Source organism: Eulemur rufifrons, chromosome 7 (genome assembly GCF_041146395.1).
Source record: "Eulemur rufifrons isolate Redbay chromosome 7, OSU_ERuf_1, whole genome shotgun sequence".
In the NCBI taxonomy this organism is placed as follows: Eukaryota; Metazoa; Chordata; class Mammalia; order Primates; family Lemuridae; genus Eulemur; species Eulemur rufifrons.
The window spans coordinates 133229888-133254829 of NC_090989.1; the positions used below are offsets into that span (position 1 = coordinate 133229888).

General features: G+C 39.9%; 1 protein-coding gene across 1 annotated transcript in view; it reads left to right on the forward strand.

The window, feature by feature from the left end:
- Positions 1–792: 792 nt before the first annotated feature.
- Positions 793–24942, forward strand: part of RARB (retinoic acid receptor beta) — a 702390-nt gene continuing 678240 nt past the window's right edge. Inside the window, exon 1 of the mRNA XM_069475457.1 lies at positions 793–875. The gene's annotated coding sequence lies outside the window, so the exon portion shown is untranslated. The remainder of the gene's footprint in view (positions 876–24942) is intronic.

The following is a 24942-nucleotide window of genomic DNA, read 5'->3' on the forward strand; positions in this document are numbered from 1 at the left end:
TTTATTACACTTAATAATGTTTACATAATTCTTCCTTGAGCTCATTAGAGCTGTCAGATCAGAAGTAAATGTGTTCCCCCCTCTGTTTATCTCTAAAGACTTCGCAGTCAATAAAGCAAGATGAATGACATCCAGGGCGCAGACAACGTACTCTTGAGCTTTGCAAACACTGCCAAGTTAAACTGTCGGCCCGGGTGGGCTCCTGGGTCTCAGGACTGAGGGAACATGTATCTGATCAACTACTTCGTTCTCTTAGCAGTGCTTCTCCAACTTTAATGTGCTTGGAATAACATTAAAGAGCTTGTTAAAATACACATTGCTAGGCCCCATCCCCAGAGATTCTGATTCAATAGAGCTAGGGTGGGGCCCAGAAATTTGCATGTCTAGCAAACTCTCAGGTGATGTTGATGCTGCAGGTGCATGGACCACGCTCAGAGTAACCCTATCCTAGAGGTCATTTCCCACTGTTTGTTGGGTGGTGGGGGAGTACCCTTTGGCAATTTGGGACATCCTGGCTGGTCTATGGCATGCATGAGCAGCAGTGGTGATGGCGACAGGGGCCAGAGCAGTAGCCCGGGCAGCGGCAGCAGCAGCAGCGGCGGCGGCGGCGGCGGCAGCAGCAGCAGCAGCCACCACCGTGGCCGCCGGCTCCGCAGCAGCTCACGCGGAAACCCCCCTGGGCGGTCGCTGGTGGCACCGTGCGGTTGCGGGCCAGCGTGGAGAGGCGGGACCGGGCGCCCGGGGGCGGGGCCTGGCGCCCGGGGGCGGGGCGCAGTGAGCGGGGCTCCTGCTGTCTGCTCTCGGCGGCGGCGGCAGGGGCTGAGGGCACAGCCAGCGGGCGGCGCGCCGCGGACTCCCAGGCAGCCCGCCGAAAGGTAAAGCCAGGAGAGCGCGCTGGCGGGTCTTCCTGCCGAGTGACTGCTGTCCAAGCCCTGAGCGTCTTGGGAGCCCCAAGATGCGTCTGGGCGCCCAGGGCATTTACAATGCATCCAGGGACCGGCTGCCGAGAGGGGGTTTTGCGTGTACCGCGGCGGGGCCCGGGGCTGGGGGTTTGGGGGTTTGCAGGCGGGAGCCCGCGACCGATCCCAGGACATCCGGACTCGCAGACAACTTTGCGCAGCGATCGTCTTCCAAGTTCCCTTTATTGCTATTGTCTTAGCGCCTCCCGTCTGACAGTCTCCCCGGACTCCAGCTTTGTTCTCATCAGGCCAAGCCCGCCGTCCCCAAGGGCGTGAACCCGGGAGTCGCTGGCAAGTTGCACCTGCCAGCGGATCTTTCCGGGCTCCGGTCTCATCCCTGCCGGGTCCAGCGCTGTTCTGCGCACACTAGCGCTGGGACCTCGAGACCCGGCGTCCATGGTAACAGGGGTTCTCGCCCCATTGCCCTGTGGGGTCTAAACTCAGGGCTGGGGCGTCGGACCTCCAGGTTGAGCACGATGTGGGGCCAGAGAAAGGGCGAGAAAAAGTTTGGAGCATTGGCTGGGCCCAAGGAGCTGGCAGCGCCAGGCTGCACATGGCAGGAGTTGGAAAGAGTGCTAGGGGCTCGGCGCCGGCCAGAGGGACCCGGACAGGGACAGAACCCTGAAGGCTGAGGCTCCAAGCCTGGACTGTCAGTGGGGATGGGGTGCTTGTTGTTTGCGCGTGTTGGCAGGAAAAGGCTGTGTGTGATCGCAGAGAAGATAGGTGAAAAAGAAAGAAGAGAGAGGTACTAGGGATATATGTAATTGTAGTGTGCCCAATGTGCACTTTCCCCGCTCTGGATATTTTGAAAAAGCTGTGCACAGGATGCCTCGTACCCGAACTCCGGGAGGTGGGGGTCGGGGTGGGGACCAGGGATAAGTTTTACCCAGTGCTAGAGCTGGCTTTGAAAGCGAACAGGTGACAGAAGATGTGTGTGTGTGTGTGTGTGTGTGTGTGTACGCGCGTGCAGCGGCTCGGGATGCTGCCGGTGCGGGACCGCCCGCCGTGCCTCCACCCCGCCCCCTTCCAGCGCTCGACAGCGGCGGGAGTTTCCCTGCCACTGCCCGCCGGAGACTGGCAGGCGAGAGGGAGGCCAAGTGATGGTCAGGGAGTGCAGCAGACAAAAGGGTGCACTTGGACGACCCTCGGAGGACCAGGCGTCTGGAGTGTGTGTGTGTGGCTGGAGAGGGTCCCTTTCCTGCCGGCTAGGGAGAGAACACTGAGAGAAGAGGGATGAGGTAGGAGAGGGAGAAAGACAGGTGAGGTGGAGCGGAGGAGAAGAAACAGAATCGGAGGGAGTAGAGAGCCGAGATTTAAAAGCATCTTGCCTGATTGGCGGTAGAATTGTAAGTCGATTTTTTAAAAGGTGAGAAAGAGGAAGAGGAGGTGGAGAAACAGGAGGAGGAGGAGGAGGAGGTGGAGGAGGAGGAGGAAGGAGGAGAATGGAGAAGGAGAAGGAGAAGGGAGAAGGAGGACCCCAAAACCCTGAAGCTAAAATTTTGGGGGATGGGGGTTCAATAAGTTTGATTATTTAATAAAGGTATTTTATCGAGCGATGTTAAAGTAAGTCTGAAACCTCCTCTGAAATTTATTGCTGGTTTTAGATAGTCTCCTTTGACACATCTTTCCAGCACCTACTCTGGAAGTACCTTTTAACTGTCAGAAAGAAGTAAAAGGCATATATACACAAATAAAATGCAGCTAAATGAAGTTTAAATGAAGCTTTGAGCAGGATTAAATGGCTTGTGTAACTGCTGAATGTTGCTAAAGTACTGTCAGGGCTATAAAATAGCCAGACAAAAATAAAGGAAAAAATAATTGTAACAAGAAAATGAAGGCTTTACAAGAACTTCAGTAATGAACACATAACAATTGATGGTATGATGCAGTAATTATTTTCGTATTTACACCATTAACGATTGTAATTTAACGTTAATGTCCTGGTATTTTATTCCTTCTCATTTGCAGACAAAAGCACATCTGAGACGCCATCAGGGAGTAATTTGGTAATATAAAGTCATGAATAGAAAACACTAAACCATGCTCAGAACTCTGACAACATAAAGCGTGAAACAAAATAACCTCATTTGCTGTTTATTATCTGTCTTTATAATTCTGTTTACCATCATTTGCATAAATGAATAGCTAAATTGTATAGTATATCCCTTTTTGGAAAAAAATCCTTGATGCTTATAGATATACTAGGGGAAAACTAGAAGGTAATATAGATATATATAGTAGGGGGAAAACTAGTAGGAAAAAAACTTTGTGGGATTAGAAGCTGTCTGCAAATAATCAGAATGCAAATTTAACCTACTTTAGGCATCCTTATTTTATTTAATGTGGCTCAAGTAGCTTTTATCAATATGTATGTAATTAGTAGATGGACAGACCCTAAACTTTTTTTGTAGCTAATCTTAACCAAACCAAACTGAAGTATTACACATTATATCATGAAACAATTTTGTTAACCTGAAAAGCTGTTTTTTTTCCTATTCAAACTTTCAAAGCGTAAATTTTCTGAAAGTGAGAAGGAAGGAGTTTATTAGAGGAAGCTCAAAACAAATTTTTTCAGCAGAAACTTAAGTTATTAACATTTAAAGGAAAATAAACATCAGAGTTCCTACATTTTTAAATTGTTGTGCATTACTTTAACCTTAGGATATTTGTTAAAACTGCTTTATTCATATGATAAAAGGAACAATTAAAAATTGTATTAAAAGGGCTTTGAAGTAACATGCCAGCAAAACAGCTGAGCAAAATGTGTGGTGGGTTGGGAGGAATCACTCAATCACATGAATGTTTAAAAAAATCCATTTACTAGTACCAGGCACACACAATATCACGATGATTGAATGCACCTTTTCCTTTCCATACAAATATGCTGGTCTCATGTGGAACAGCACAATGAAATCAGGACTACCTGAGAATGGATTCCATGTGGGAATAAGGACCTTGTATTTTAAGTACAGAGAAAAATAAAGGAGTAAGTGGCAAGTGAGCTGTTCATTTCAGTAGAGACTGGTGATTATGTAAGATTGGGGCAAGTTCTTAACAGTTTGCTGTTTATAAACTTGGGAAGTGGGAGATGAGAACAAAGAACAATTTGAATGCAGGTTTAATTATTATATTCATCCTTAAACAAAATCACTATTTTTCTGTGTTATCACTTTTATATTCTAAATATTTGAGAGGCTGACCAATTTCTCTATATTTCCATTGTTCTTTATAACATTGTTTTGTAGATAAGTTCTATATATTTCTTTATTTTAAAAGCCCAAATTTTGCTTTTGATTAATTCACTCTTTATTCATTTCTGCAACATACATTTATTTAAAGTGTCCATTACTAATGACCAGATATTATACTAGGTACTTAGGATTCATGAATGAGTTAGACTCAGGCTCTGTTCTTGGAAAGTGAGTCTCATAATATATACAATGATTATTTGTCAATTAAAAATAAAATAATATTTTTTAAATGAGGGAGATAGTTATGTGGGTAAATAAATGCAATAAAATGTAAGAATTGGCAGTCAGTCCTAGAACTTTGGAATGAAATAGACTGGGTTCAACTTTCAGTTCTGCTTCTTATTAGCTCTGTGAACTCGATCCAGTTATTTAACCTCTCTGAGCCTAAGTTTTTCTCATCTGGTAAATGGGAAAAATAACACCTTCCTAAATCACAGAGTTGTTATGAAGATTATATGTCAACATATTTTTTAATGTCTTCCACCTTAAAAACAAACTCTGGATCCCATACCTCTCAGCATCCCTCACCTCATTTCTCTTCTCAATGCTTCATGTCATTGTCAAACTTCCGGTGAGGCTTGTCTGCATATGCTGTGTCCACCTCCGCTCTACTCTACTGTCTGTCTGACTCCAATGTGGCTTCTGCCTCCACCACTTACAAAAACAACTTCTGTTGAGGTCAGCAGCGACCACTCTGTAATCAGATCCAGTGAGCTGCATTCTTACTCAACTTCTTAGAGCACATGAAAGAGTCCACTGGTCCCTTTTCCATCACAAGTTATCTTCTGTTGGCATCTTTCAATGACTTTGATGACTTTTGTGAGACTATACATCCCCAGTTTTCCTTGCTAGGCTTTTATTATTTCTCAGTTGGCTCCTCCTTCATGACCTCATCTCTACATAAAGGTTGGATCTTCCCAACCTTAGGGCTCTATCCTGGGCCCTCTTCTTATATCTCCTTCTCCCCCCTCCCTTTAGGTAATGTCTTTCATGCTCATGGTTTGAAGTCTTTCCAATGTGCTGACTCAATCTATGTCTCTAGTCCATACCTGACCTCTGAGCTCCAGAAACATCTCTTCGACTATCTGTTTAACTTCTTCATGTGAATGTTTCACAGGCATATCCAACTTCTTACATCCAAAATCAAAGTCTATATTACCACTACCAATAACCTCCTAAAATTATTCTCTCTTTAGTCTTCCTTATTTTGGGAAATGACAACATCCTACACCCAATTGCTCAGTCCAGAAACTTATATTTATCCCTTTGTCTCAACATATTTCTTAATTCTTCATCACGTACATTATTTCAGGGTAGGTGTTTGCCTGATACACACAGGTAGGCCTGCCAGTGTTAGGGGCTTATAGTCTGCATTTGTTCAGCTGGGCCAGTGCTCTTGCCATAGCAGTTGGTAAATATTTTGGACTCTTACCCCTGCTTGTGTCTATCTTCCTCTGTCCACCTCCCTTGCAACCCCCAGTGTGCAGGCCACTATCACCTCTCACCTATTATTTTTGTCCTGATATGATAGCTAAACTAATTTGCTATATTTTACAGATTATGTAAAATAAGTTTCACACAATCTAATATTAGGAGGTTGGACATCAATTAAGAAAGACCTTTAACCTTGCAATGGTAACTCACTAATTTAATACTAAGAGGTTGAATATCCAAGTCCTATATGGGCTGAGAAATATGCTTGGTGGATCCCATGCTAAAGCAACAAATTATGGAATTCCACTTCTGCCAAATTTGGAATACAGTACTATGCTTGCTTTGTAATCTTAGGAAAATGAAGTCAGATTAAAGTTCTACCACTAAAGAAAGTAAATTTAAGCAATCATAATCTTAAATAGTCCATTTTTTCTCTTTGCCTACAGAGTATATTTAATAAAATACCTAATCTATTATAGAAATATAATGAAGAGACAGAGTAGCAAGCATGTTAAATGTTGCGTACAGTTTTTTGACAAACAATAGAAAATGAAAGCAAAATAATTTGAGTGAGGAGGATCATCAGTGTCAACTTCAGAACTGTTTGTTTTGCCAGTCTTCTTTTTCCCTGGGAGGCCACTGTTCTTAGCAAGCTGGGCTAAGTGCATGCTCCTTGAGAACACTTCTGTGCATCTGTGAAGTAAAAGGTTTTACCTGAAAAGGGCAGTGATAACGTCAATGTAATCACGTAAACAAGACTCAAGTGATTGTTTAGTGATGTCATTGGAAGTCAAAGATCAAGAAAAATCTAAGTTTCAATTTTCTAGAAATAGAGGTGTTTTCATTCACAAAAGGGTCACAGGACCACAAGAAGGATTTGTTCCAGCGTAAATGCACTTTACATTCTGTTAGTCTGATTGTGCTGATCCTGGATTTTACTTTTGCATTGCATCGGGCTGTGGAACCAGCCTCCTAGTAACCTTCCTTTCTCCTTTTCCTTTTCTCCCTTCTTCCTTCTGTCTCTTCTACTATTTAGTTCCTCTCTTCTTCTTCAGTTTGTCCTTTTTACTTCTTCATTTTCTGTTGTGCCTTTTCACTCTTTCTCCCCTTCTCCTGTCCTTTATTATTTTTATTGTCTTTCTTGATATGTTGTCTTTCGTTCTTATAAAAGCAAAAACAAACAAAATAGGAAGCTCTGTGTGAGCTTTCACCCTGCCTGTTTCCACCATTATAGGCTTTCACCTGCCACACTGCCCTTGCCTTTTGTACTTGGTGATCTTTGCATCCATCACTTCAAACTTATACCAGAACTTTAAAATTCTTCCACCAGTTTCCCCTGTAACCACAAATAAACGTATAAGAGATGGAAGAAAGGGAATTGATCAAATGTCTTTGTGGATCAATGCTACCCTGTTCTAGAATTAAGGGGCAGAAAGACAGGCAAATAACTTCCTGAGTTCAGGTACTGTTTTGGAAGATGCAAGCCCATCTTCACCGGAATGGTGAAAAGTAGAATAATGAGTTAAATGATGAAAATATTTATTGATATGTGTTATTGTCTTTATTCTTCACTCCCGGTAGGCCTATATTCTAGGTGAAGAAACAGGCTGAACAAGGTTAAATGACTTGAGCATAGGTTGCAGAACTGAAAGTATGAGAGTGGCAATTCAGATCCTCTTAACTGCGGTGCTCTACACTGTAGTAGAGACACCTCCTCCGCAACACCCAGGTTCCATCTATGAACATATTCATATTGACAGTGAGCTTCAGAGATACCCAGACACCACAGTACCCGCTTTAATATGGATGGACATAACTCAAAGAAATGATGGGTGCCTGGAGTGGCATTCATAGGCCCTGTGGGCTCAAATTGTAGAGGTTAGTTGGGTAGATCTTGAAGTTAGATCCTTCACAGGAAAGCAGGGTACAGGCAACTTGTCATAGACTCTCTCTCCAATGTGGTTACTGGGGAAGCCTGAAAACTAGTGGGATCTTCACTCTGGGATGACCTAAGCATCATAGGCTCTGGAAGTAACTTGAGTAGCTCCCTGCAAATGCTCTCCATACAGTGCACTTTTTGGTTTTTGGATAAATATAGTATAGTTTGTCTGTTGTGAGAGTGAATGTATCACACTGTGTCTGAGTAGAAGAGAAATAAGATGGCATTGTGTAAGTGAAATGAGCCCTGACTGAGGAATGAGCAAAACAGAAGCCCCTCTTCTGTAAACTGAGGCAATTGCAATTAGATTATCTCTTTAATTCTTTGCTGCAGCAATGCTCCATGATCCTAGACATGGAGACGGACTGGGTATAAAAGAGAGGACAGTTGGCAATCAGTGCTGGGTAATCAGTATAAGGGCTTCCAACATGACTCTTGTTTTCTAACAAAGTTTATTCAAGAACCTAGTTTGAATTACGTAAGCGCATGAGGAAAGACCATGACAGTATTCTACAACTTCCTGAATGGAGATTCTGTTTCCACCCTTGCCTTGCATAGTGGCGATATTTGTCCTACAAAAATGTTCATCGGAATCTGATACTTATTATGCCAGGGCCCTCCAATGGCTTCCCATCTCATTCTTACTAAAAGCCTAACACCTTACCGGGGCCCCTCAGGCTCCTTATGATCCGGCCCCTTGTTATCTCTCTGACTTCATCCTTGGCCTCCTTTGTTAAATGAACCAGTGACTGAATCACTCTGGAGGAGCCAGGGAATTGCCAAGGTGCTCAATAGTGTTTGTTGAATAAATACAGAAGGGGAAGACTTAACGGTTTTAATGAAGATACTTTGGAGAAATTAGGGTTACAGAAAAGAGGGACAGGGACAATTTAGTGAGATAATGAGGAAAAGAGTTACTATATCAGGACTTCTGGAGGCAGACCTAGATTTTTCATCATTTATGCATTAATTTAATAAGTATTAATATTTAATGACTATCTACTATGTACCAGAAACCAATCTAAAGGCTGGATGTCCATCAATGAACAAAACGGCAAACTCACTGGCCCCCTTGGAGCTTAAATTCAATTGGGAGACATACTGCAATAAATTAGACAAATAAAACTATAATTTCAGATAGTGATACATCCTGTGAAGAACACCTCAGCATACAGTTTACCTCTTTGACTTTATCCATTGGCCTCCTATGTTGAATGAATGAATGACTCTTGAGTTATCCAGGGAATATCCAAGGTAGGCTTAAATGCAGATCCACATTTGCCTGGTATTAAACAATGAGTAACGTGGTCATCTGTCTACCTCTCCCCTCTGCTGGAAATGGTATAGATCACCTAAATGAGTAAAGTTCAGTCTTGTATCGAGTGACTATATAGTCTTGTCTTCCTTAAGATTTTTCCACTAGTGAAGTGAGGCATACTTTTAAAATACTATTTCAAAAATACAGTTTGTTAATTTTAGAACTATATTAAATGTTTTACTGTTATAATGGCAATTGTAGTTTTCTTTTGATACATAATTTAATAAAGAAGTAAAACTTAGGGTAGATAGCTTTTCTCTTGCCTCATATATCAATACATTCAATATTATAGTTAAAAGAGATAATACTGAAAAATTTAAATTGAAGAACTTTAGCTTTCATGTGATTTGCACATTACTCTATTTTCTCAGTACCAATTTTGACCCCTTTATTTTCTGTTTATGTTTTTTTATGGCAGTGATAGAAAACTAATACAGGCTCCAAATTACTACGATTGGCTTGGAAACATAAATGATTAATGAGAAAATCACACCAAAGAGGAAACAATGATCCCTGTGCATAAAGCTTTCGGAGCCTTTCTGGTACTACTCATTAGAGTCACCAGTGGCCATGGGGCGTGTATTAGTTTTCTAGCACTGCCTTAATAAATTAACACAAACTTAGTGGCTTAAAACATCACAAATTCACTCTCTCATTCATAGTTTCTATATGTTAGAAGTCCAGGCAGGCTTGGCTAGATATTTTTCTTAGAGTCTTGAAGGCCAAAAACCGAGGTGTCAGCCAGCCTGAGCTTTTGATTCGAGGGAAGAATTTGCTCCCAGGCTTGTTCAACTTGTTGGCAGAATTTAGTTCCATGAGGTTGTAGGACTGAGGTCCCCATTTCCTTGCTGGCTGTCAGCTGGGGATCATTCTCAACTTTTAGAGGCATTTTTTTGGCTAGTGGTCCCATCCATCTTCAAAACCAGCCAACAGCGTTTGAGCCCTTGTAGTTCAAATTTCTCTGACTTTTAACACATCTCTTCTGTCTGCAGCCAAATAACTTTTTTTTGCTTTTAAAAGACTCATGTGATTAGATTGGGCCCACCTATAATCCAGGATAACCTACTTTTTTGAAGGTCAACTGATTAGTAACCTTAATAACATCTGCAAGGTCTCTTTTACCATGTAAGGTAACACATTCACAGGAGTGACAGCACAGTGAAAGATACCTGCACCAACGTTTTGCTCACCATCTGGGTAGGGCCCATCAGACCTACCTCTGGGAATATGGTTGTTAACTGAGACAGACCAGATAACCTGATAACTATCAGAAACTATAACCTAACAACTATGCTGGAAAGCTATTTACTTTTGGCAAAGGAGAAAATGGTGGTCTTCTAGTATATCCTGTAATAAAGCCACTGTAGATTAAAAATATCTCCACTATTAAACAAAACAAAAATAGCTTATTTAATTTTATGAGATGTGGCCTTCAAAAATAAGCTTAAATAAACAAAGAATGCTTCATGTGCTGGGGTGAAATATTCGAATGCCTTCAGGAGTCAGGAGGCAAGGGAGGCAGGAAGAATATCTGGCAACAGCAATATGGATTAAGAACATGAAAGAGGGCAGCCCTAACCCAGCTCCAGGAACTTGCTTTGTTTGGAGCAATTTCAGCCTAGTAATGGCAAATGTCTGACTTTAAATGAGGGTTTGGAAATATGGATTTTTGTGTGAATCTGGAAATCTGCATAAAATCTCCAGGTTTTTTTGCATGACAACTAAATGAAAATTAAAAATAAAAGGAGCACCAAAACCTAATATATTTTGGGATTAAATTTGGCTTTGGGCTGCCAGTTAGCAATTTATGGTTTTAGTCATACTGAGTAAAGTGCATATTGGAGTAAAAAAGTATTCAATATGATGGAAAATACTCAATTTAGGAATTGGCATTGAAAAAGATACTAAATTACTCCAATATAGTAAGACTAGAAAGTTTTTGGCTTCCGCTTTCAGATGTAACAGTGCAACTTTAGCTGTCTACTTTTGTTAACCTATACTAAAAAAGAAAAAAAAAAGGATAATGTGATAATGCTCTTCCCGAGTGTTTAACCTTATATGAGTGTCTAGGATACATTTTTTCTTGATTTATACTTTTCAGGTTTAAGTTTACACAAGCAAAAGGGATCAGGATAAATTGTTATGAATTATCCACTGAATTTGAAAGAGTGGGAAGGAACAGTTTGGATAATTGAAACACATCCAGAGCATCACAAAATTACATTTGTCTTGAGAGTGAGAGAGGATATCCTTTTAAAGTACATACTGATTTAAAATGAAAATTTCTTTTACAATGTATCAAAGTGAACAAAGAGGCTCAGAAAATTTATCCTACAGAGTTTGAGGTTCATAAATTTTAAAAAAATGTCTCCAACTGGGTGGGAGCAGGGGGTAGGATGGTATCACAGCTGACAGCACAGCTTTGTGACTCAGACTAATCCAACTTTGACTTAGGGCTCTACCACGCACCAGATGAGTGACCTCTGCTAAGGTTATTGGACTTTTCTGAGGCTAGGTTTTCTCATCTGCAAAATGGAAACAATTAGCACCTAACTCAGAGTTTGTTGTGAAGATTAAATGGAATGATGCCTTGGAAGCCCTTAGGTATTACTGCTATCATTCCTACATAATTCTAGATCTGGACACCTCATATTTTATCAACTACCATTACTTCTTATGTGGTGGATTTAAAAATATTGCCTAGATAGGACTAATATTTATCTGTTGCTTATTAAATGAAGTGGTGAGGGCTTGAAGGAACAAGACAGAGTCGGAATTGGTTGATCCTTCATTGCTTCTTTGGCCCCTGCCACCTTAGCTGAGATAGATGAAGGGTTTTCTTTTTCCCAGAAATTCCCAGCAAGGAATGTTGCTATGGTTGCACAGAAACAGTTTTGGACTTGGTGCCTAAGGACCTGGATGCAAGTATTGCTTTTACAACATTCTAGCCAAGCCATATGAATGTAGGAAATGAAATACATCCAAGTTCTCTGAGCCTTAGATTCCCTTTGTATGAAATGGAAAACCAAATTTTCTAACTCACTATGGGCTTGAAAGTGTTGTCTAAGACAATGTATATAAAAGCTTTTTATAGGCTTGGATTGTAAATGGTTAGTATCTGCTACTGCCCCTATTGGTCATTTTCTTCACTCCAGCATAAGTAAGAGGAAACAAAAGTATAGATGACGTGGAGCACAAATGTAAAGATGACACCCAGCATAGCCACTTCTAAATCATTTAATGAATATCTACTGAGCATCTATCCTTTTCCAGTTATACTAGGTGTGGAGACTAAAAGCACACACCCAGTGCCTAACCTGTTGGAAGTCATGTTCTATCTGGGAAAACAAACACCATAGTTTACTGTGATGCACACCCTAATGCAGGTTTTTGCAAAGTATTTTGGAGATCAGTGGGGCAGTAGTATGGAGGGAGTGTCCAGGAAGACATCCTAATTGAAAAAATATTAAAATATTTTTTGCTTGAGATCAGATGTATCCCAGGAGATGCTCTAAAAGACAAAAACCATCAACCAAACAAAACTAAATGTTTTCTTATTTACTTTCTTGAACTTTAATTACCACATACTCGATTTCAACAATTCCATGGAAATTTTCTCATTTTTCCCACCTAAGGTGAAATATCTAAAAATATTACATAAGATTTCAAAGCATGACAGACAAAAGGAATTTACCTGGTATAGTCCCAGTGACAACATCAACATAGATTGTACATAAAAATGCGTACACAAACCCTGGTCTTCAGTCATCGCAGGTGGCCATGTGCTTGTAATTGATCAGAACTGCTGCTTAGAGGAGGGTTAGTGACTGCTACTCAAACTGCTGTAGTGAATGAGAAAATTCTTGTTTAATTTAGAATATTCCAGAAGGTGTGTTGCAGTTTTGATGACTGTAAAATACCATAGATAGTAAGATCATGCTGAGAAATAGATCTTAAAGGAAAAAAAAATAAACCAAATTTATAGCAATCCCTTATATAAAAATTGAACACTATTCTTTCCATCTGATATTTTAGATAAGAAAAACAATTAGACTAACAGGGGTTTAGTTCATCACATAATTCTAAGCCCAATAGTCTTTTAGGATGTCTCCAATGTAACAGCGAATAATAACTAATAAAATGGTTAACTATTAATGAAATAATTAGAAAACATATTTCATAAATATAAACAGGAGTTGTATATCTATGAAGGTTAGTGGATGTGCAGTAGGTTTAGAAAATATATAACATCCACATTTTAGAAATTATTTTATATTTCTTTATTTTGCATATATTTTGTGAATTTTATATCCTTCAGCTTTAATATTAATACATAGAATTAATAAATAAAATTAAATGTGAAAGAACCTATTGAGAAATGGCCCTCTTTTAGTTTTAATAATCAGAAGACAGAAAATATAATCCTGGATTTTTTTTAATTGATGCAGTCTGTTTTCATGCTGAAAAGGCCTAATGATGCATTAAGAATTCTCCATTTTTGTTGGTTCGATTTCCTATTGAGCAACATTCCTGAGTTTAATAGAATGAAGTAGGGAGGGAAAAGACTGAGAGCTGCTCAAGACTGGCTACAGCTATGAAAATAAGCAAATGATGGGAAATAATTCTGGTTATTTTCATTTTCAGTTTTATCAGAGATTCATTGTATTTAGATACGAAACATGGAAACAATTCCATTATAAATTCAAAGCTATAGTTAGATCAGCACATTGAAAACTACTTTAAAATGGAATTATTTTATCATTTTTATTTCTTTATTTCCCTTATAGAAAAATAAATGCCAATTGGGCTGCAAATTACCGAGGATTATCTTCTTTCCTTATAAGGGTCAGTAATATGAATATTATTTTGTGAGGAATTTGATTTGGTGGTTGAGGTAGTGATCTTATTAGCACAAGACTCCCTTGGCCAATAATCTCATAACTATGGGATATATATTAAATCCTTTTCTATTTATATTCTTTGGCAGGCCATTATTCATTGTTATTGTGGAGATTTTGTTAAGTAATAGTTCTCCTGAGAAATCACGGGTACTTTTTCGAGGTCACAATTTCCTATGAACTTAAAGAGTGGGCCATACATCCTCTCCTCTGTTAAGAACCCACTCTATACCCATTTTCTTTAACACATGCTTTATTTGTAAGGTTTCTGACACTCCTTTCTTCCGAGAAACTTAAGAATGATATATCACTCTTTATTTTGTGAAGTAAAATTGATTAGAGGAAACAATAAACATAATTCTTTAACCATGAAACCCAATATATTTTGAATACTTGGCTGGGCTGCATAACCATAGTCATATGTTCATTCTCTGGAGACTGCGGGGCTGAGCCAAAGGCTCCTGGTAAACAGTCTTCACAGTATTTCTTCTTAGAGTGGAAGGAATTTCACCCTTGGCCTTTATTATTATTATTTCCTTTGCTCTGACATGACAAAAATCCATCACCTTCTAGATATTGTTACCTGTTCACCGCTGTCAGGTCATTACCAGGAAGGGAAAGCCAGCTAATTCAGTGTTTTGTTTTTTGTTTTTTTTTAATTCACCTAGCGGTTTGAATGATAGCCATGTTTTTAAAAATTGGATTAATTGAGCAATGCTGCTGAGTGAAGACTCACATATTACGTTGTACTGAGTGTCAAGGGCCACATGAGGGCAACTCCCTTTTCTAAATCTGAGGCACTGCAAACAATCTATTCCAGACAGGAAGAAACCTTAATGGATGAAAAGACCCCTTAGGGGAATAGGTAGAACATAGATTTTAAAAGACAGGAAGACGATTTCAAATCTTACCTTTAGTACTTACTAACTCTGGGACCCCAGACAAGTTACTTCATTGCTCTGATTTAAGTTTTCTCACCTGTAAAAGAGATGGAACAGCACCTACCTGTGGGAATTAATTGAATTTACATAGTCAAAGTACCTGGCACATTGTAGTCCCATTATAAAGTGAGTTCCATATACTTATTTCCCTCATGGGCACATGTAGCTCTGAATCAAATTTATATCTCCTGCCTGCCCACACAATGTCAAAATAATAGATCAGCATGAAAATTAGATAAGCCTTTTATCGCTCTATGGTCCTCCGATGATCAGCATTACCATCATCTGGGAGCTTATTAGAAATGCAGAATCTAGGACATAACCCCAGACATACTGAATCCAAATCTGCAATGTAACAAGATACCCAGGTGATTTGTGTGCCCAGCCAAGCACTGAGATGAACCATGACATTCCTCTTGTGACAAAGTTGATCAATTGTGCTATTGGTTGTCCATTCTTTTTCATCATTCTCTTGTTTTTTTGGTGATTTAGGGTGATAGACAAACACACACACACACACACACACACACAGGTATTCTCTCAGCACTTGTTACTTGGGGCAGATCAACGCTTGTTCACTTGTACACACATCAATGGAACATCCCTCAGCATAGGGCTTGGCACAAGTAGATCCTCAATAAATGTTTATTGAGTGAAATAAAACAGCCAACAGTCAGACAAGCAGACTCTCCCATCTGTTCTGCAGATGCACAGCAGCCCTAGAAGGGCCTGGAGAGAGATGAATGTGCTGGAGGTCTTTGCCAGGAGGCATTACCCATACCCAATGGGGAGGAGGGGTTTGCTCTCTGCTGTTCTTGCCAGAAGATCTGCTGAGGTTCTGAGAGCCTGTCAAATGTGTGCAGCCAGAACAAAGGACTGGGAGCTCTTTCTTTGCCCTGCCTGGCAAGGCTGGTGCCACGATGCTTTGGGAGTTTTCTTTGGGGATAGTCTTTCTTGCTTTTAACAGGCAAAGGAGTAGGTACAATGGCATTGCACCAGGGTTATATTTTCCCCCATCTGGGATTAACTGGTTTATGTCTTAAAACCTCTATTGGTTTCAAATTTCCAAGTTGCTGGATCCCAGGCTGGCATAGGGATTAGTTGAAGTAGGGGGAAACTGGGAAGCAGATATTATCTAGAGAGAGATGAAATAGCTGGAGAGAACTTGCTGCCTTGGGGACTGTGAAAAACAGGAAACTATAGGTACTTGGAGATTTGGGAAATAAAATTGTACTACATAACCTTGGGCAAATAAAATATGGCACTTCTTTAATCTGGAAAATTGTGATAAATATATCTAAATTGAGTTTTATCCATTTATACTCATAGTATATTTCAATGAAGTTCACATCAATAGTATCTGGAACCTGCCTCTCAGTGAGTTAGCACTCTACCACTCTTCTTTCTCCTTGCTGCCAAGGTCTGTCTTGGAAAACTGTCAGGTCAGGTGACTTCTTTTTGGAGCCATCTCATATCACTTTCTGACTCTGCTTTGGTCTTGGAAATCTGGTGAACTCCGAATGACCAGCGTCTTCCTCTTTAGCAAACTCCTCCAGCCTTGCTGCAAAATCTTTCTTCCTATCCTTGTATCCAACAATCAAAGCTCTCATTTACCCAGTGTGGCCAATCCCAGATAGGAGTTAGGAGGAAAACAATCGGGTTAACATACCTACGAGAATCAAATCTCCCTAATCTTTTCAAGGATCTCTTTCCTTTCTAACCTAGATGGAATCTTTATTGATGGGAATTTGCAACAATCTGAGTGACATATTTAAAGCAGCATAAGCAGATTTTTTGATAAAGGGTAAATTGCTCAGTATAATAGTTTGACTAATACTAGCTCTGGTATTAGGCAAATCATCAAATTTCAGTGGCTAAATACAGTTAAATTTTTGGTAATATGTAGGAGGTGGTGTAATGATGACATATCTGGACTAGGAAAGAACAGTAGGTGAGAAGGATACTCCATACAGTCATTCAGAGACCCAGGCAGACAAGGTCTCCGCCATCTTCCACGTGTGGTTTCATAGGTTCCTCTGGGTATTGACATCCAGTTGGCAGATGGGGCAAGAGAGAGAATCATGCATGGGAGATGTTTATGTGGCATGAGTTCTCCCATCTCATTGTCTAGAACTGAATCATATGGCCATGCTTAACTGCAAAGGAGGCAGAGAAATGTAACCTAGCTGTGTGCGACATTTGGAGATCATCAGTCATTGATCAGTCGTTGCTGCACTCCTGTACCCACAGGAACAGCCCCGTTCCTTTTTTCTCTTTCTCCTGCAACTCCTCAGAGAGGTTTGACATTCCCTCCCCTTGCATGAGAGTCAGTTCTCTGCAGCCGGTAGCCCCCCTCCACCCACCTGAAGAACAGGAATAGAATCTCAGCATGCCACATTTTAACGTTGCCACCAATTAATCCAGACTCAATTTCCTGTGTTTCACAAGGATGTTGTGAGCATTAATGAATTATTTGGAGTGATTATCATCCCTTTGATCATTGTCTTCGTCCTGTGCCTTTATAGTTTATACAGTGTAGGCAAAGACTTACATAATACTCCTGTAAGAGGCAGAGTGCCTATTGTTATTCTAATTACCACAGGAAGAAGCTGAGATGCACACAAGTTAAAAGACATTCTGTCCAGTGCAACAGGGTCACTTTCTATTATTACATTTTTTTTTAAAGCTAGAACTTTCTGGAAAGAAAAGGTAAGACAAAAATGATGATGTAACATCTTTCTTATTAATGTGCTAGCTCTAAAATTTGCCTACTGGCTGACCTTGGGCAAGTTAATTAGCCACTCTGTCTCAGATTCCCTAATGTGTAAAATGGAAGTAATCATAGTAGCTACCTCCTGGGTTGTTGTGTAGATTAAATAATATAATAAATGTTAAGTATTTAAGATAGTATCTGGGATGTAACATGTACTTCATAAATGTTAGTTATTACCATTTTTTAAAAAAAATTCCAGAATAATTGGCATCATGTTCAAGTAACCAAAGAAGAAATAACAGTATATGTAGACTTATGTTACTGGTGAAAGGGAAGTAGAGATAGAAAATGTGACAGTGGCGTTATCTATCTGCAGAAGGGAAAATGCTCTTTCTCAGTAAGGCAAACTGGCAGGAATCAAACCTCCCTATGAGCCACAGCCAACAAATTGCAAGAACTGTTGCAAAGGGCAGGGATTCTGAGGTGTGTCTGCCCAGTACATGGGCTGCTGGCACTGGCTGTGTCCAGATGTCCTTAGTCTGAGTGTGGTGGCTTCCCCTGAGTGGCTGCTTCCTCAGAAAGAACAGAAGACTTTATGTTCCTTGAGCCAGTGCAAATGCTCCTTCATTGCCAGTGAGAGCACTTTCTGTTTTTGGTGTTGAAGGTGAGTTGTTTCATCCATTCTGACCTATGAATCTGTATGGCTGTGAGGCTATGCACTTTCTCTTATTCTATGGCTAAACTTTAAAAAAAAAAAAAAAAAGGAAGAGAGGAGCATAGAATACAGATTGAGTAAAAGAGATGATTAAGCAGTTGTATTTATACATAGGATGCAGATTTAGCAGTCCCTTAAGAGTGTCTCCTATATCAGTGCTTCTCAAACTTCACTGTGCAAGCAAATCACCAGGTTATCTCGGTAAAATACAGATCCTGACTCAGCAGAGCTGGGGTGGGGCCTTAGCTTTTGCATTTTTAAAAACTTTCCTATGATTTGCATGCTGCTGCTCTGGGACCACACTGAATCAGGTGGTTGAGGGTAGGACCCCGCAATCTGTATTTTGCAAGCCCTGCAGGTGATTTGGACGTAGCTAAAATTGGAGAACCATTGCTCTACAGCAGCTATCCCTGGCTTTGAAAGGTTTGGTGATAATGTGACCAATCATATAGAATGGCTCTAGCCCCCTAAAGAATGTCTCCTGGTCTTTTTTCTGCTCAGTTTCAAAATGGATTTCTTGGGCTGTTATATCCTGGAGTGGAAGATTTGGTTTAGAGGAAGATTGTTCTTCAAAGTTTTCTGTATGAATTCTTCCATCCTTGTTCTACTACTTCCTTTATGTAGGGACCACATAAAACCAGATGTGACTCCAAAAGAAAGCCAGGGAAATTGTTTCAGGGTGCAGTAATCCCAAAGTGATTCTTGAGTCTCAAGTCTTCTAGTTGAGAACTTCCTTTGGGTGTGGAATTTAGATAAATAGGTTGACCAGCTGTCTGAGTTTGTCTGAGACTGAGAGGTTTTTCCACACTGTACTTTTAGTGCTTAGTCCAGGCCCTGGGTCATTGGTCACCCTAATTGTAGGCCATTGTTGCTCCAGCTTTACAGTGTGAATCACTTGGAAATCTTGTTAAAACACAAGCTCTGATTTAGTACCTCTAGGTTGGAGCTGTTGAGTCTTCATTTCCAACAAATCCACAGGTGAAGTCCCACTGCCTGTGGACTGCACTTTGAGAAGAGCTGGCCTGTGTGCAGCTAGATCAGGGGTGCCCCATGGCCACTCAGACTGCAAGATGGGCTGCTCAGCCCTAACAAATTTAGAGAGAATTTTAGGGCTACCCCCAAAGCTTTAGGATTATGGGTTTTACATTCATATATCGAATAGCAATAAATCTCCTCTGGACTGTAAGTCTTTAACCCATCAAATGCAAATGCTCTCTATTTTTACCTGTTCTTTAATACAAAGATAGGTGACTGCTGCTGAGTCATGAATAGAGCTTTCTTAAGCCCATTGGGTCCTCAGTTCCTGTTGGAGTACTACTTAGTGCTTTTCCTTGTTTGGGCTGAGCAACTGTAAATGACCTGGGATGTGTTTATCTATCATTTTGGCCTTGTCTCTGCCTCACAAATGGTACATCTTGTCCTTCAGGTTACAGCTGTGGTTGACCACAAGGTCTTTTGCTGTTTGTAATGCTTCTGCTTTTCACCATAATAAGCTTTGCTTTATCCATATCCCTTTTTCCTAATTGCAACACAGCAGCACATTCTCTATCCCATCTGTTTCCATGATTGATTGTCTTTTACTTCAAGATGTCCTACAGGGTTACTTGAAAGAAAAACCCAGGCCTCAGGGTGACCTTTCAGATCATCATAAACTGTGTTTATATCTATGCATGACTGTCTGTACCTTATGGCCACCCTCAGGAAAAAGCAATAATTTATTTGCTGTTGATATGTGATTTCTCCTTAGTACTCACTCTGGACAGACTTGCACTGAACTTTGTTGCCTGTGACCCTCATAATCATCCTTCCGGGCTGTAGTAGTCCCCTTTATTCACAGGGGATACTTTCCAAGACCCCCAGTGGATGCCCCAAAACAAGGATAGTACCAAACCGTGTGTATACTACTAGGGTTGTCGGGAAAGTATCCAGCCCTGATTTTCATAATTTTTCATCTTTCATGGCTCAGTACTTTCTGGACATCCCTTGTATGTTTTCTCTATGCTACAAACATATGATAAAGTTTAATTTACAAATTAAACAGTAAGAGATTAACAAAAACTAATAATAAAATAGAACAATCATAATAATGTACTGCAATAAAAGCATGTGAATGTGGTTTCTCTCTCTCAAAATATCATATTGTACTGCACTCACCTAATTTCAGACCACAGTTGACTGCAGGTAACTGAGACTGCAGCAAGGGAAACTTTGGAGAAGGGGGACTACTGTATACGCTTTATGTGTGTATGGACAAAGGGAGAATGGTTGTGCCTGTGGTAAAGCTTAGTAATGGCTCTCAAGAAGTTCTGGTTCCAGTTATTCGTGGTAGTTCTGTTTCACAAAGTCACTGAGAATGCTGCATTAGCAAATACTGAACCATTGTCCCTAGGGGAAGTACAGGGTTAGGTTCCTGTGAACCTCTAGTCACAACATTTTCATCAACTGATCAATATGTAACCTTGTTTTATGTGTGCTTCTGTTTCAAGACACCATATTTAATATATATTGATTCATTAACATTGAACTCACAGCCAATAGCACTATAACTCATGCCTGAAGGAAGCTTATCTAAAGTGCATATTTTCTCCGTAGGGCACGTCACAGCCTTCTTGTGCTTAGGAACAAGCAACAGCACTTCAGCCCTGTACTTGGGGGCCATTTTGAACAGTGAAATCACCAACAAATAGCACAAAATATGTGAAAAGCATAGCACTAACAAGACCACAAAAAGGACATTTGTTTATGGCATGACAGCTAGAACATCAAAGAAGGTATTGCCTTGTTAGAGCTCAGCTGATGTGCACACTGGGTAACTCACATTTGTCACAGCTTTATTCATATCCACGAATGACTGTGAAAATGCCACAAGTATTATTTTGGGGGATTACAAACAAATTTTAGCAAGTAGGCACATTCACAAATATGGACTCCATGAATAATGATGATATATATGTATCATTATATAACCATCCTCTCTTGACAGCTGGTTCTGCTTACCCTATGAAAGGATAAGAATGCATTTATTCTGCTCTCACTTAGAGGGGCAAAGGTGGTACACTAGCTGTTGGAGAATTTCAAATCCACCAAAGGTTGGTTAGCATTTATCTCCTATTAGACTCCACATCTGTTTTATTTATTTTTTTACTAAGGTGTCAGTACCTAGCACATAGTAGGATCTCAAATATCAAAAAGTATTTATCTGATGACCGTGGAGGTATTTGAGCTGGTGTCTCAAGACTTTTTTAGATCATTTTCCAAATCCATAAATTTCTATGAGATATTTATCAAATGGAATTATACTTCACAAATCAATTGATTATATCCCAGCTCTTAAAGACTTTAGCTTTGGTATGCTTTTTCCCCTCAATATTTTATTATGAAAATTTTCAAATAGGTTAAAATGATTTTACAGGTAACATGCATATATCCATCATCTATATTCTATAAATAACATTTTACTATCCTTGCCTTGTCATACACCTATCCATTCTTTTACCAACTCATCAATCCTTCTTATTTTGGGAGTGCATTTCAAAGTAAATTGAAGACATCAGTACATTTGTCCCTCAATATTTTAGCATGTATAACATTAACTAGAGTTTTGTTTGGGGCATGACATTTTAATTGGTTTGAGTAATAATTTCTTTATCTGTAAAATTACAGGGTTGAGCTAAAAGATGTCAAATATCCCTGCAGGTGAAATTTCTGTGGTTTTGTGATTATTTCATGCTTGTTTTAGTTTGGATAGGCTAGGGTGTCAGATAAGAATAGCCTCTAAGTTTTGAACCTTGAACTGGGCAAGTTTTATTGGAACACAGTTGTCCTAGTCCATTTTGTGCTTCCATAACAGAATACCCGAGACTGGGTAATTTATAAAGAACAGAAATTTATTTTTCATAATTCCAGAAGCTATGAAGTCCAAGATCAAGGGGTTAGCATCTGCTGAGGGCTTTCTTGCTGTGTCCTAACATGATGGAAGGCAGAGAAGAAACAAGAGAAAACAAACCCACTCCTGTGAGCCCCTGTTATAGCAGCATTAATCCATTCATGAGGGTAGAGCCTCATGACATAAACATCTCCCTAAAGGCTCTACCTCCCAATACTGGGAACATTGGGAATTAAGTTTCCAACACATTAATTTTCAGACCTTAACAGCAGTCATACCCATTGACTCATGTAGTATCCAAGGCTGCCTTCACACTACCGTGGTGGAATTGAGTGATTGTGAGAGAGTTCATATGGTCTGCAAAGCCTAAAATGTTTACTATCTGAACCTTCACAGAAAGTGTTTGCTGATCCCTGCTGAAGAGAAATAAAAATCATGATGCACACTGGGAATAATCTGGAAATCAGAAGATGAATGATAACCCTAAAACATTTGTCAGAGTTGGCAGAGGAGGAGAGGGCAACCTAGGTTCTTGAGAATTCAGATGTGAGTGCACCTCTAAATAAGATTCCTCTCCTTAGGTGTGTTTATTCCTAATTTTTTTTAATTAAAAAAAAAGAAAACAGTGATTCAAGGCATATCAGTAAGCTTATGCTAAAGTACGCTGCAACAAATGGACCCCAAATCTCTGTTACTTTCAACAGCAAATCTAGTTGCCTTTCATAGGTCACCTTTGGTTCTGTTCCACGTTGTCTTCTCTTTGGACTTAACAGAACCTCCTCAATGTTGGCCATCGCCAGGCTTGTGACAGTGGAGAGAGAGAGAGGCCAAGGCATCAACTGACTCTTAAAGCTTCTGCTTAGAAATGACACATATCATTTTGCTTACATTTCTTTGGCCAAAGCAAATCATATAGGCAAACCTGGGTTCAACAGGATGGGGATGTTTAATACTCCCACAGGGAGAGGAAGCAGATAAATGTGAACAATAGTACACTCTTCCTCAAAGGGGTAACAAAGTTAGGCGATTCGGTTCTGTTGTTGTTTAAAAAAGAGTGGTTTTAGCATGTGTAGAGGCAGAGGGAAGAAACCCATGCAGACAGAAGAGAAGGAACTGCTTTCTGAATGATAAATGTCCCCTGCTATTACTCCTGGTAGGGACAGATTTTCAACCGGGTAACATGAGGTTTGGAGTCTGTGAGTTAGACCTAGGAGTCTGTACTAAAGTTAGTGATCTAGTGCATAGAATTAACCTGGGGGAGATTGTTAAAATGCAGATTCTGATCAGTAGGTCAGGGAAGAGCCCTGAAATCCTGCATTTCTAACAAGCTCCCAGAGGATGCTGATGTTGCCAGTCTGTGGAACATACTTTGAGTAGCAAGGATCTACATGACCAGATAGTCCAAAACAAAATGGGGACACAAGTATTCATTAGCAAACCATCTGTGTCAAACAGGTCAAATAATGAATAATCCAAAGGGAATGAGGGGACCTATTCTGAAATGTGCATTTTAAGCCAGTGTTCAGAGAACCTCCAAGGCAGAGAAGAATTAGGCTGAGAGAGCAGGATGGCTTTTTGAATGACAAAAGACAGATCAGATGGAGTCACATTGGTGGTAGGACAGTGAGTAGGTAAGTGAAGAGGTTATGGCCAGAGAAGGCATCAAGGTAAAGATTTTCAGCTAGAGCAGTTCCATCCAGTGACTTTGGCCACTATTCTGCCAACAGCCTGTTTTCAATGGAACACAAGCCAGATAAAACATCAATACTCTTCAGTCACAGGCGGGACTCCAGAAACTGGCAATAAATGGTTTTTAAGCACTCAAACATGAACAGCAGTTGCCAGAATTTACATCTTTTGATGGTAGCAAATGATTCAGTACAGTTAATAAAAACCATTCAGCATTTTCATTGCTATGAAGTATGTTTCATTTGAGTTTTGATTGTCATAAATATCTTGCTGGTTAAATCCTGAATCGAAGCTACAACTGTGGGACTGACATTTGAAAAGAACATTTTGAGGTGAAATTGTTCTCTAGAATTTCAGTATAGTTTCTTCAAAGGAAAATCTGTAGTCATTAGAAACAGTTGAATTTGATTGTTTATTCCTCTGTTTAATGACCTTAGTGTAAGTATGTTGGCCATTATTACTGAATTGAAGCCCATGCTTATATTTCAGATGTGTCTTGACTTCTGCATGAATAACTCTTGCATTCAAGTTTTTTGTCATAGACAACTGGCATTGAATTCAGATTTTGCCACCTACTTGCTGGGATTCTATGGGCAAATTTTTAGCCTTTGTGAAATCTATTTTTTCATTTGTAAACTATGGATGATATCTCATTTTGTTAATGACAGGTTAACGGTAATATATTTAAAGGACATTGTACAGAGCAAGCCCTCAATAAATATTGGGTGTATTTTTATATTTGTGGTACAAATTTGAAAGTATTATTTTACATATTTCATCATTAAGAGTGAACCATGTATGACTATAATCAAAAAGATAGATAATAACAAATGTTGGAGAGGATGTGGAGAAACTGGAACCCTATATATTGCTGGCAGGATTGTAATATGCAACAGCCACTTTGGAAAATAGTTTGGCATCTCTTAAAATGTTAAACATAGATTTATCATATGACCCCGGATTTCAATGAATCTGCACAAAAGAAATGGAAATATTTCCACACAAAGCCTTGTAAATAAATGTTCATAGCAGCTTTATTCAGAATAGCCAAACAAATGTCCATCAGCTGGTGAATAGGCAAACAGATTGTAATATAGCCATACAATGACTACTGTTTGGCAATAAAAACGAATGAAGTACTGATATGTGCTACCACATGGATGAACCTCAAAAACATTATGCTAAGTGAGAGTAGTCAT